Raw genomic sequence first — 13,348 nt, forward strand, 5'->3', positions numbered from 1 at the left:
GGAGATAATCACCAATACAAAAAAAAAATAGCCAGCATATGGGTTGCCTTCTGTGTTAAACATATAAAAACACTAGGAAAATGTGATTGGAATTCTGATACATTATGAGCAAAGCTCAAATAAGGCAAGAATATTCACTCAACCCTTTGCAATATGCATAACAATAGAAACTCTGAAAATATACTGCACAGTAAAATGTTAATGAAATAATAAGCAAAAATTTCTGTGCATAATCAATGAAAGTAGAGAGTTATTAAAGTGGAAATCTACAGTTTAGGAAAAAGTGAAGCTATATAAATAAATGGGACACAATTAGAAATGGTAGCAGTTTGTATTGTATATCAAAAACTCAGGAGAAAATAATAAAGTATAATCCCAATTTGTTTTTAAAATAATAGTTATTGTTTCTGGATATTGGGAATATGGGAAGTTCTAATTTTTTCTTTATATTTTCTTATTCTTCAAAAATTTTATATATTATTATTTAAAATATTTTGAAAAATTGTGCTGCAAGTACAAGGCCAATACACTGCATAAAGAGCACATGTTAGTTGTAGCTTACAAAAATAATATTATTGTAAGAATGACAAGAACAGATGGAGCATGTTTTCATTTTGGTGACAAATACTCAAGTCTAGATGCAGTATAAAGAACTACAGAGTCACTGAGGAAGAAAAGGGGAAAATATAAAAAGAATGAGAAAAGGAAAATAAGTTTTTATTAGAGCCTTAAGAGTATGATTTTTTTTAACATACCTGGCTGGAGTAGCTCAGTGGATTGAGCTCGGGCTGCGAACCAAAGGGTCGCCGGTTCGATTCCCAGTTCAGGGTACATGACTCGGTTGCAGGCTAGGTACCCAGTGGGGGCCACATGAGAAGCAACCACACACGTTGATGTTTCTCACTTTCTCCCTCCCTTCCCCTCTCTAAAAAATAATAAATAAATAAAATCTAAAAGAAAAGCATAGACACAACATTTTTTAAAAAGTATGATTTTTTAAAAGGTGAATGGATGCAAAAATAAAATTGGCAGGAATATTAAATAAAAAGAATATTAAGCAGAGTTGATTTCCTATAGACTTTAAAATTATAATATTTGTACATTGTATAGAATATGGAGTATTTCTATTGAGACATTGACAGTATTACAGAACTCTAAACCTAAAAAGAATCTTAGAGTTTACCTAGTATTCAAATCCTTCATTTTATAGAAAAAAACTGAGGCCCAGAAAAACAACAATGTGACCCAAACTAGTTAGGGAGGGTTAGGATTTAAACACAGAACTTCAGCATTCAGTGCTCCTTTTGTCTGTTTTCATTGTAATTTGCACTGTATGTGGGCATCCTCTTACAACTTCCAAAAAGAAGGAACATTCATTAAGGCTTAGCCACGTCATGATAAATGCACATTTTAAAGGGATGTGTTGGACTTTTTTAAAACTGAAAAGGATTGGATAACAGGGAACCAAAAGAAAGAGGTAAGTTACTTCTTGGTTGAATGGAGAAAGTAGGGGCAGTGGAGTGGGCACAAGGAATGTAAATGAACTCAAATGCAAATCAGAAAGTATGAGTAAAAAAGAATAATTGAAACTGACCTTGAATCAAGGGAGGGAATGGACAGAACCAGATGGCTCTCTACAGAAAACTGATGATTGATGAAAACAATGAAATTTTAGGTGTTTGGGGTCTAAGTTTTACAGAAAGCTGAATAGACTCAGAAATCATCTTTTTCACAGAAATGGAAGTAGCAAAGTCTTCTACAAGTCTTGAAAGGAGAACAGAGGGTTAACAGAGTTCTTCTGTTCAGGGAACTATTACTTAAAACACTGACCACAGGAACATAAGTTGGATTTTAAAGGAATTATTTGATATAAAATCGTCCATCCAAGCCTTAGGAAGAAAATCCTCTTTAATAAGTATAAATAAAAATGCAAACAAAAATGTATAAAGAGTGGGTTGGGGATATTTAAATTTCAGTTTCTGTTACATAAGCAATTAATAAATGTAACCTATAAAAATAAAAATGGACAGAATTCCATTGAAGAAACTCATCAATATATAAATAATGCAAGGAGAAAAGACTGGCTTTTAAAAAATATTACAACTGTGAATGTTTGAGTTTCCTGTTTTTTAATATCACCCAGAAAAACTGTTTTAAATTAAAAATATTTATGAATTTTTATGAATAAAGCATTGGCAGCTTAAAGTTAAATCAAAAGATTGTCAAGTATTTTCTTCGTGACTAATTCTGACCCACTTCCCACTGAAATCAGAGGCTCCTGCAATATCCAATACTGGGGAGGACCAGACAGCAGTCCTGCACACTTCCAGGACAAGCGTTTTAAGAGAGGCAGTCCTATGGGAAGAGGAAGTCCTATGGGAAATGGCTACATTTGGCCAACTGCTGTCTCTGGGGTTTTGGCTCTGAGCCAAGGATCTTTCTAATAGTATATCAGCTGCTCCCAGCTGCTCCCACTCTGGCAGCCTTGCCACTAATATTCTCTGGCTCTATTTAATAGCAAAAAAAAAAAATGATGTGTCTATATCCAATACCAGCAGTCAACAAAAAGGACACATTTCCACTTGTTTCCAAATTAACTAGGTCTCCTAGTTTATATTCTTGCAAGCCATCATATAGTTCTTCATAATTTGTGTTCTATTTGTTTGCATACTGTCAGTTTCCCCAGACAAAATATAAAGACAGGAACATTTTACCTCATCCCAATTTTCTCCTTGTTTAACAGTAACTCTTAGCATGGTGCCTTGCACAGAATTGGTGCTATAAATAATGTTGACTTGTGGATGAATTCTCTCTCAGAGAGCCAAATACAGCCATTAAAGGAAATGTTCCTTAATCTATGTCAAACAGGTAACGTTTCATATTTTCTAATCCTGGAGAATGGTTGCATTTCAAATATCTTTCAAGGTTTATTTTCATTCATTTTGCTTAGTGCAACTCTCAGCATTAATATTTTTGATTCATTGAGATGTGCTCCAAAAATAGGAAACCAAATCTAAATACATAAATTGGCCCAGGAAATAGCATCCTGGATATATTATTATTCTTACTGATGATAAACTGTCTTCCCAATAGCTTCCCACCCTCCCTGGATTATTTCATGCCAAAAAAGGCATGCTTCTTCACAGAGCTCCTGGTTCTTTAAGTGGCAGCTTCTATTTAAATACACTGATAAGCCTTGTCAGGCTGTGCTGCAAATAAGAGTGAACTACTGTAAAGTAATGTTGCAGCAAAAACAATACTTTGGGTGGGTAGCTTCTCATGTTCCTTCAATCCTTCCTCATTTTTTGGAGAACCTTGTGAATTTAAAAATTGTTTTAAAGAAATTTTTTTAAAAAAATCATGAACTAAGAAAAGCTAAAAATATCATTATAACAATAACATTGTTACACATGCAAGCATACAGAAACAATAAATACATTTGATATCTTAATTACTAACACATGGTCTTACTTTGATGTAGCCCCTGGGAAATCATGGGGAATACTTATAGAGTTTATTTGATTTTTAGCTTGTGTTCATCTTTTAAGACAATAGGCTTATTTTATTAGGATCCATGGTGAATAACATATTTCCTGAGAAATACAATCTTTCATAGTCTTGAAGGACCAAACAGTGTCTAGAAAAAAATTATTTAACAAGATTTAACCTTATATGCCCTTATTGAGTTTTCATTTCAGATATTACCATAATTTTTCCAGTAGCAGGGTAATATCTTAGAAAGGATGAAGTTGCTAAGCTGTGCCACAAGTACATATTTTCAAATGATGTAGTTTATATATCAGAATCTTGCTGATAAATAGTTGGGAATCATTTGGTGGGAATATCATTTTAAATTTCCACTAAGCCTCATTTTTCTCATTTACAAAATGAAGGAGTTGCATAAGGTCAATGGTTTAAAATATTTAGAACAAACTCCTTTCTTCAAATAAAATAATTTGTCAAAGACTGAGGTATGCAATTGAATATAATTCCAATTAACATAGCTTGAAAATCACTAATCTAAATACTATCTTTTGTCCAATTGTCTATGAAATATTATCATCCCATTAATACATTCATGGTTCATATAAACAAATATTCACTGAATGCCTGCTGGAATTAGACTCTGCAAGGATTCTGCTATACCCTGTGCAAGCCAAGCCATGACCCAATGCTCCCAGCAAATTATTTTCCAGAGGGAGACCACATAATTCCACAAGAAAACCCCCAAAAGTTATAATACAAGTACAAAAGGATGCACCAAAGATGGAGGTAATACTTCTGCTAGGAGATCAAAGAAGTCCTCACAATGCTGTGACATTTGACCAAGAGGTAAGATTTCTGACTGAGGAAGATGCATGAAGGTTTCTAAATAGGGTGAACACATGAAGGTATGGAGGCAGGAAATTGAAAGACAATTTAAGAGAAAGACAAGGTTTCCAGTTTGGCTGTGGTATAAACAGCATGATAGGGACTTTGCGCTAGAGCTGGGAAATTCGGCTGGAATCACGTTACCAAAGTCTTTAAATTTGATGATAATGAGATTTGCCTTTATTCTCCAAGAATCATAAAGCCTTTTTGTGTGTGTGTTAGCGAAAAATAAAATAAACAGCCCTGGCTGGTGTAGTTCAGTGGATTGAGTGCCAGCCTGCAAACCAAAAGGATTGCCAGTTTGATTCCCAGTCAGGGCACACGCCTAGGTTGCAGGCCAGGCCAGGTCCCCAATGCAGGGCACAGGAGAGGCAACCACACACGGATGTTTCTCTCCCTTTCTTTCTCCCTTGCTTCCCCTCTCTAAAAGATAAATAAAATCTTTTTTAAAAAGAAGTTCCATTTTTTTAAAAAATGACATAAACAGAAATGCACCTAGAAAAGAGTTCTCAAAATAATGTGCAATTAGAAATGAGAAAGACTGGAGACAAGAGGGTTAATTAGAAAACATATTCTGGTAAGAAGTGATGGAAACCCAGTCTGCTACAGTGCAGTGCACTGAAATGTGTCCCCCAAAATGTGTATGTTGAAGTCCTAATCCCCAATATGATAATATTTGGAGACAGAGCTTTTATGGCACAGGTGGCAAACGCAAGGCCCGCAGGCTGAATCCGGCCCTCCACCTCGTTTTATCCCACTGGCACCTTGTTTATACTGAGCAGCAGTGCCAAGCTCTCACTTAACTGTTGAGGGGTAGTTACATTTATACACTCCTAAAATTACATTCGGCTTTTTGAAGGCAACCTTGAGGCTGATGTGGCCCCCAGTGAAAGTGAGTTTGACATGCATGTTTTATGGGGTTATTAAGGTTACATGAGGTGATAAGGGTAGGGTGCTAATCCAATAGGATCAGTGGTCTTATAAAAAGCGGTGAGAGAGAGAAAGAAAGAGAGAGTGTGTCAGTCATGTGAGGACACAATGAGAAGCCAGAAAGAGGGCTCTCAACAAAACCTAGCTGGCACCTTCATCTCAGACTCCTAGCCTCCAGAACTGTGAGCAAACAAACTTCTGCTGTTTAAGCCACCCACTCCACAGCATTTTGGTATGGCAGCCTGAGCATACTAACACAGATAGCAGCATCAGGAATAGCATGGAGAGGACGAATGTCAGCAAGACACCATGGGAAAAGAATCAACAGGATTTGACAACTAATCCACTTTGGGATGTGAGAGGCAAAGGTCAACAGAGGCTCTGAGTCTAAGCCTGTGACTAGAAGGTGTTATGATGCTATTTATAGAGATAGAGGGCAGAGGGAAAAGAACAATTCTGAAGGGACAGAGCTTAATTTTAAGTTTCTGACAAGTTTGGTGATTGAACTTGAGGTACTGGCAGCATAGCCACCCAGAGGCTTCTAGTAGGTAAATGCAATTATGGATTTGCTGGTTAAGAGACATAACTGAATTAAAAGTCTAAATCATTTTAGAGTCATCTGCAGAGGAGTAACACCAAGGACTGCTCATGAACAAACAAAAACATTCATGCACAAAAAGATATAAATAACCACAAGTCTACCCCAATGACACCTAGCATTATTTTTGCTATGTATGTCCAGCTTATGTGTACTTTTTTTTACAAATTTTAGAATTTGAGCAGTAAGAGTTGAGAAATGCAGAAGGTTTACCTTTAAAATGTTAAATAAAATGTAGTTTAAACACCCCAATCTGTTTCTGTTGGCCAAAAAAAAAAAAAGCAAAAAGAAATTATTAAATCATACAGTTCAACAAACAAAAGACACTATGACTCTGAGGCAGGGTTAAGGGTAAATTGTTCTTCAGATAAAGCTCATATTAGCTCTAAGAGGACTGAAAGCAAAAATGAAACATTCTTTCCCATCAGGATGCTGACTGGCAAGAGAATTCTACACCTTGGAATCTGGGTCTTTGAATTTCACAAGTGACAATGGGGTAACTAAACTGGAGAGAGAAAATGAGGAGCAAAAAGAGGAAATAACTGATAGAACAAGATATTATAACACGAAGGAAAATTTCATAAACATTAAACTATGTTACATTGTACAATACATAGAATATTTAGAGAATGAGTACTTTGAAGGTCCTTCCCTTCAAGTAAAAAGTGCTACTTGTCTAATGAACAACTGATTTCTAAAATTCATAGAATCTGAAGATGCAGGCTTAGGATTTCCTACCAGATGTTTAGCCCACTAAATAGGGACTGGAAAAATCTTGGCTATATGGCCCCCTGAACCCAAAAATAAAGAGTTGAATGGAACGCGGGGATGTCTGTAACTTAGTACCTGCTATAGAAATTCATACTCTCTAGTTTAACACAGTAATGTGAGTATTTTGTTTCCATTTCCCAGAAGCAAGCACTTTCAATTATTTAAACTATTTGTTTTGCTCTTTAATGACATGTTTCTACCATAAATAATATATATGCTACTATTTCTTGATTCTCCAATTCAGACATCTCTATTGCTTCCTGTGATGGGATATTAGGGTTTACTGCTCTTATTCCACAATCCCCAATGCAGACACAGATATACTCTTCCCTTTTTCCTTTTCTGCCCTGTGTCACCATATAACACTTTTTAGTTGTATCAGTACTGTTTTTTTTTATTTAATGATTACATAAAGATTGCCTATGGCTAAGCTACATAGTGTTCTTCGATTTTATTTCCTTTCTTGTTTTCCTTGGAGTGGACTGTGCTGTTTTTCTTCAATTGTGTAGTTTTCTCTGGAATTATCTTTTATTCATTTCTCAAACCCTGTGCTAGAGGTGTAGTGTTTTTTTTTTTTTTTTTTGCAATATAACCAAACATACTAGATAATTTATCATTGCCTTCCTTTTTCTTTAGGGACATCCTTCTGTATCTCTTTGATTTCCTGCTTCAGTGGGACTTGATGATCTCTACACCTGCTGAAAAGGCACCCCAGGCCCCTCCTCACCATTATCCTAAGAATTCCCTTACCCTTTGTTCCACATGCATGCCCCCAACTTCTTCTTTCTTTCTCCCTCCTTGCATCTTTTTACTCAATAAATTTTGAGTGCCATTATGTTCTAGGTATTTATCTGTGGATCAAGGAGGACTAGTAATAGGGAGTTCAGTGTTGGACAGGTTGAGTCTGAGGTGCTTATTAGACATCTCAAGGCAGCTGAATATAAAACTTTTGAGTTCAGAGAGGTAAATCTGGAGGTATAAGTTTGAGAATCATTTACACATAAATGGTTTTTAAAGCCACTGCACTTAATGCAATTGAACATGTAAGGTCAAGAGGATAAGACTCTTTTACTACCCAGCAAAAATACTACAAAGACGTGTACAGGGAGGTAGGAGAACCAAGAAACAGTGGTATCCTGAAAACCAGGTGAAAAAGCATTTCACTTTGGCCTCCTCAACAGGGCTGCCAGCAAGGAGACTTTCCTCTCAGGGAAGTCCCTGTCCCTCTTTAAAGGGTTTTCAGCTGATTAAGTCAAGCCCTGGATAAACTCATTTTGTATTGACTCAAAATCAATTGCTTTGGGACCTTAATTCATCTGCAAAATCTCCTCACCTTTGTCATATTTTATTGGATAGAAGTAACAGGGACTAATCACACTCAGGGAAGCAGATTCTACAAGCCCTGGGTAACAAGGGTCATGAGCCCAGGGACCCTAGAATCTGTGTGCAACTGAGTGGTTCAGTTGAAAGGGAAACAATGACACAAGGAAGAGGTGGCAACTGCAGAAGCAATTTCCCTGAGGAGGGAACAGGATGGAGCACAGGCAGACAGAACATGGACATCTGAATTAATAAGCAGAAGTACAAATATATGAGTGCAGGCACAGGTAGGCTGGTTGATGTGGTGGGAGCACATGTCAGTTCCCTTCTGCTTACTGGATCCTATATATTCCTATTTCTCAATTTTGTTCCTTGTTTTGATAAAACTTAGGAATCTTGAGAAAAGATAATGGGAGTTTGTATTGTTTAAAAATTGACATATCTGAAAATGTCTTTATCTACCTTTATTTTGCTGTATGTAGAATTCTAGGTTGGAAATAATTTTCCCTCAGCATTTTGAAGATATTGTTCCATTGTCTTCTAGCTTCCAGGGCTATTACTAAGAAGTCTGATGATTTTCTGAGCTTTTATGCTCTTCTGCTTATGTTAGTGTTCTAAAATTTCAGTATTATAGGGTTGGTGAGGGTGTTTTTATTTGTTGTTTCAAGGGCCTGTTCACAGGCTCCTCCAGTCTAGAAATCTATATACTTCAATTCTGGAAAAAATTCCTGTATTTTTTAAACAATTTTCTACATTTCTTATTGTTTGTTTTTCTTGAGCTCATATTGACCTTTCTTTGTTGTTATTTTTCTCTGCCACTGTCTAGATTTTTTCTTTTGTTCTATTTTCTGATAAATTTCCTCAACTTTATTTTGAAACTTTTTATAGATTTGTATAATCATAGTTTAAATTTCTAACAGTTAATTCTTATTTATTCCAAATATAGAATAGTGGCTGGACAGCCAAACTGCCTGGGGTCCTATCCCAGTACCACTTGTCAGCTATGTGATCTTGGACAAATTATTTAACCTCTCTGTGCTTTGGTTTATTAATCTACAGTGTAATAACATATATATCTCATAGAGTTTTTGTGAACATTAAATGAGGTAACATATTAGGTGCTCTGAGTCATATCTGATAAGCAAATGCTAATTAATATTTTTGTTATTATTGTATATCTGAGGATATTAAAGTACTTTACTTCTTTGAGGTACTTTTTTTTTAGTTCATTTATTTTGGTCCCAGTCTTTCATACTAAAAGTTTTTATTGGACACCTAGTGATTCTTACCTGAATTCATGTTTGTGGAGGTGGTAGTGGTTACTGACTGGTGAACTTCAAAATAGGGTGAGAAGCAAGAGAGTTGGGTTTTTCATCCTTAGATATCAGCATCTTTACTTCTTGTCTATTCTGCTGGTCAGTTCCCTAAAGAGGAGTCCTCTGATTTCCTGCTTGGAAGGGTGAATCTGGTTCTCAGAAATTTGGGAGTCCAGTGAAGAGGAAGGCCACTGATAAGTAGCTCAACAAATTGGAATCAAGTCCTTTCTTTTCAAAACAGTTACCTTATCCCCATAATCAGCTGTGAAAACCTCTACAGAAGGTCAAGTCCTCGATCTCCTGCTAGGCATGAAAGGGAGCAGTTGCTGGCCTAGGTAGGACAGAGGAGGGGTCAGAGGGTGGATGAAGTTATCAGCTCCCCATTCAAACATTTCATTAATCCTCACTCCTCATCCCTCTTAGAGGCACGTGGTGTCTCTGGATTCTGTGCTTCTGTGCTCTGTGATACAGATGTGATCTTGCTTCTGGCCGGCTTCCTCTCACTGACCCCGCACCCAAGCTTAGGTTCCAGCATTCTCTAGTTTGCTAAGTTGGTTCCAAAATTCTAGTACACAATTCTCATCTGCTCTTGTCTTTTCTCCTGTTTTTTTTTTTTTTATCTTTTGTAATTACAACATTTTTTAAAAGTTTAAATTGTGGGGAAATACAGGTAACAAAGCTTACCATCTTAACCATTTTTAAGTCTATAGTTCAGTAGTGTTAAGTATATTTACACTGTTTTGCATCCGATTCCAGGATTCTTTCATCTTGCAAAACTGAAACTCTTTACCCATTAAACAACCCCTAATTTCCCTTTCCCCTGAGCTGTTTGCCACCACTGTTCTACTTTGTTTCTAAAAATTTTGACTACTCTAGATATCTCAATAAGTGGAATCATATAGTATTTGTCTTTTTTGACTGGCTTAATTTTAGTTAACATAACATCCTCAACATCCACACTGTAGTATACATCAAAATTTCCTTCCTTTTTAAGGCTGAATAGTCTTAAATTTTTATTATTTTAAATTTTATTATGGTCTCTTGTTCTTTTGTCCTTATGACTTTACAGTTTTATTTCCCCATTCCTTTAGCCACTATTTTAGTGGAATTTTAGGAAGCAGAGATAAAGTTGTTAGTCCAACCTAGTCCTTAATAGGAAAGCCATATCCAACTTACAAAACGGACCATTTAAGGATATATTCTCTGTTGTTTCTTAGGATCTCTTTAACTTTATAAGATGATCTTTCAGCAGATACATTGTGGGGTGCCTGTACGGCATGCAGTGCCCATGTTTTACACTTTCTGCTGAAGAAGCTGTCTTGTCATGTATTTATAAACCTGGCCACTTCCTTATCCTGCACCCCACTGGCCACACTGACTGAACCAGGAGAGAGCCTCTCACTCAAGGCCAGCCAATCCACTGATGGTCAAGACCAACTAACTGGATTCTGTCTCTGGATAATACCAACTAGAGCCACCAAAACGGTAGTCAATGCTGAACTGCTATGGTATATAAAACTGTGAGTGATGGCCACAGTGGGCCTTGTGCAAGCACAGTGCCTGAGTCCTTTCAATTTGCCATTTTTTCTCCTTAAGTGGGTATATATTTCTTGTATAGACACTTGATCAGGATACATCCTAATCATTGGTAAGAAATGCTGTATGATTGATTGGTCATAGTTATTATTATTTATTGTGAAACTTGCCCAGACTATTGATTTGTCCATGCTATTGGTCTGTTTTGGCAATGGCATATAAACAAATTGATGTCTCTGTCCAATACTTTTTTAATTTCCCAGGTATGAAAACAAATTTGGTATCACTCTTATTTTATTCCAATGTTGAACTCTTGGAGTTCTTTTGCAATTGCTCCCTGATTTTCTGAGAAAATAATGCAAATTGCTTTGTAAATCAACAACCAAAGAATCAATACCAGTGTGTTCTTTTAAAGAATTTGAAGATAAATAGTCCCCATAAGCCACTGTCACTGCATGCCAAGGATCAAAAGAAAATGCTGAAAATGAAAGCAAAGAAAATCATACTACATTACCAAAATGGTTATGTGGTAGTGAATAAAAGCCAGACTATGATTTGAAAAGTGAACATTCATTCCAAGAACAATATTAACATAATAGGAATATCAGGATCAAGCTTTACTTTTTCAGGTGATGGTTATTGATATAAGAATTGATGTAAATGAATATTGTTATAAGAGAACTGTTTGCCAAGATATTTTAAATCCAACAGGTCTTCTTTTAATATCACACTATTACACAATATCACAGTATGGGAGAGACCATATAGGTCACCTAATCCAATTATGCATTTTATGCTTGACTCACTTCTTTTCCCCTAAGAAATGACAGCCACACAACCCTGGCAGTGTATTTGATGACAGAGCCATCCATCATGCCTCATATAGTAAACCCACAAAAAGGACTAAATACATTTTGAAACACAAATCAGGAAGCTACTTTGAAATATGGCTCTTGTAAATGTTTGGAAAAGGAGTGTTCTTCTCTCCTGCCATTTCTGTGGGAAGGGGTGTTAAGCATTGTGACAGACACCGATTATTGTTCCCAGAATTGGTTCTCCTTCATCTCCAAATGTTTACTTGGCACATGATTGCTTAAAATAAAGATTACATTCCCAAGCTTTCCTTTTAGCCATGTGTTTTAGTTGTTATTGCTGTGTAACAAATTAACCCAAAACTTGGAGAATTAAAACAACCTTTTTATATGCTCACAGATTCTGTGGGTCAGGATTTCAGACAGGGAATCACAGGACTGGCAGTCTCTGTCGTACTGGAATAACTTCTATCAAAACCCTCACAAGCCCTTTCAGATTCAGAAGAGGGGAACTAAGACTTCAATTTTTAATAGAGGAGTGGCACAGTTACAAGGAAGAGGCACACATGAAACAGGAAATATTTTTGCAGCCACCTTTGGAAAATGCAATTTGTCACACCACAGATGTGGCCATCTTGACTAAGTTCTGGCCAAGAGGATATAAGAGTACTAGGTGTGTTTAACTTCCTGGAAGTGTCCTTAGAGATGGGGTGTGTGTGGTGGGGGGAGTTGGGGGCAAGTTCCCTTCTCTTTTCCATTTTCCTCTTGGCTGAAATATGGATGAGATGACTGAAGATGGAGCAGTAATTTTGGACCACAAATTGAGAATTACAGAGCAAGGTTCTGGAAGGAGCCTGGGTGCCTGATGATCATGGAACCACCATTAACAGTGCTGAACTGCTTACATTTTACATTATAGAGAAATAAGCTATCGTGTTTAAGCTACTGTATTTTGCACTTTCTGCCACATACAAACAATGCTCATCTTAATAAAAAACACCATGAATAAACGCAGATGATGCAAATTTGTCTTAAATTACTAGAGCTATAAAGATAATAATGCTAACTTGGTTAGAGTTTGACAAATATTGTGGGCCATGCAGTGAGGATTGTGGTATAGTATTTAATAAAAGCTTACTCCTTAAAATGCTTGATGCTTACAAATAGAAGTACATTACTATATTTAAAAACATCACTATGAGATTGAAAAGAAATGGAAATAGAGAAAACATTCACCCTTGGAGTGAATTCAAGTTGGATTATTTAAAAAGGTTAATATCAAGAAGTATTTTTTATAAAAGGGACTATTTTGTTACAATTTGATTTCTAGTTTGTAGTCTCTGAGTAATGAAGAAAAGATAACTCAGAGTAAGTTAGCTTGCTGTTCCTGTATTTTATTTACAATAATATGGTGGCCATTGTAGAAAATGACATATGTTTTTAAATAGCATTTAATTGGCAAAAACCAATTTTATAATTCAAAACTGTAAACATTTGCAGAATTGGCTTCATTTCAAAGTCAAGACTCTACTTTGAAAGAACACATCTCTAATTCCATTTCTCTTTATACTGAAGTATTCTTATTTTTGAAGATATTCAAAATCACACAAGGCCTAAGGGAAAGTCTTAAAATAAATAATTAAGAGCCTAATCAAGCAAAGCTTTTCCTGCTTCAGGACCATCTGTCCTAACCA

Source organism: Phyllostomus discolor, chromosome 10 (assembly GCF_004126475.2).
Source record: "Phyllostomus discolor isolate MPI-MPIP mPhyDis1 chromosome 10, mPhyDis1.pri.v3, whole genome shotgun sequence".
NCBI classification, from domain to species: Eukaryota; Metazoa; Chordata; class Mammalia; order Chiroptera; family Phyllostomidae; genus Phyllostomus; species Phyllostomus discolor.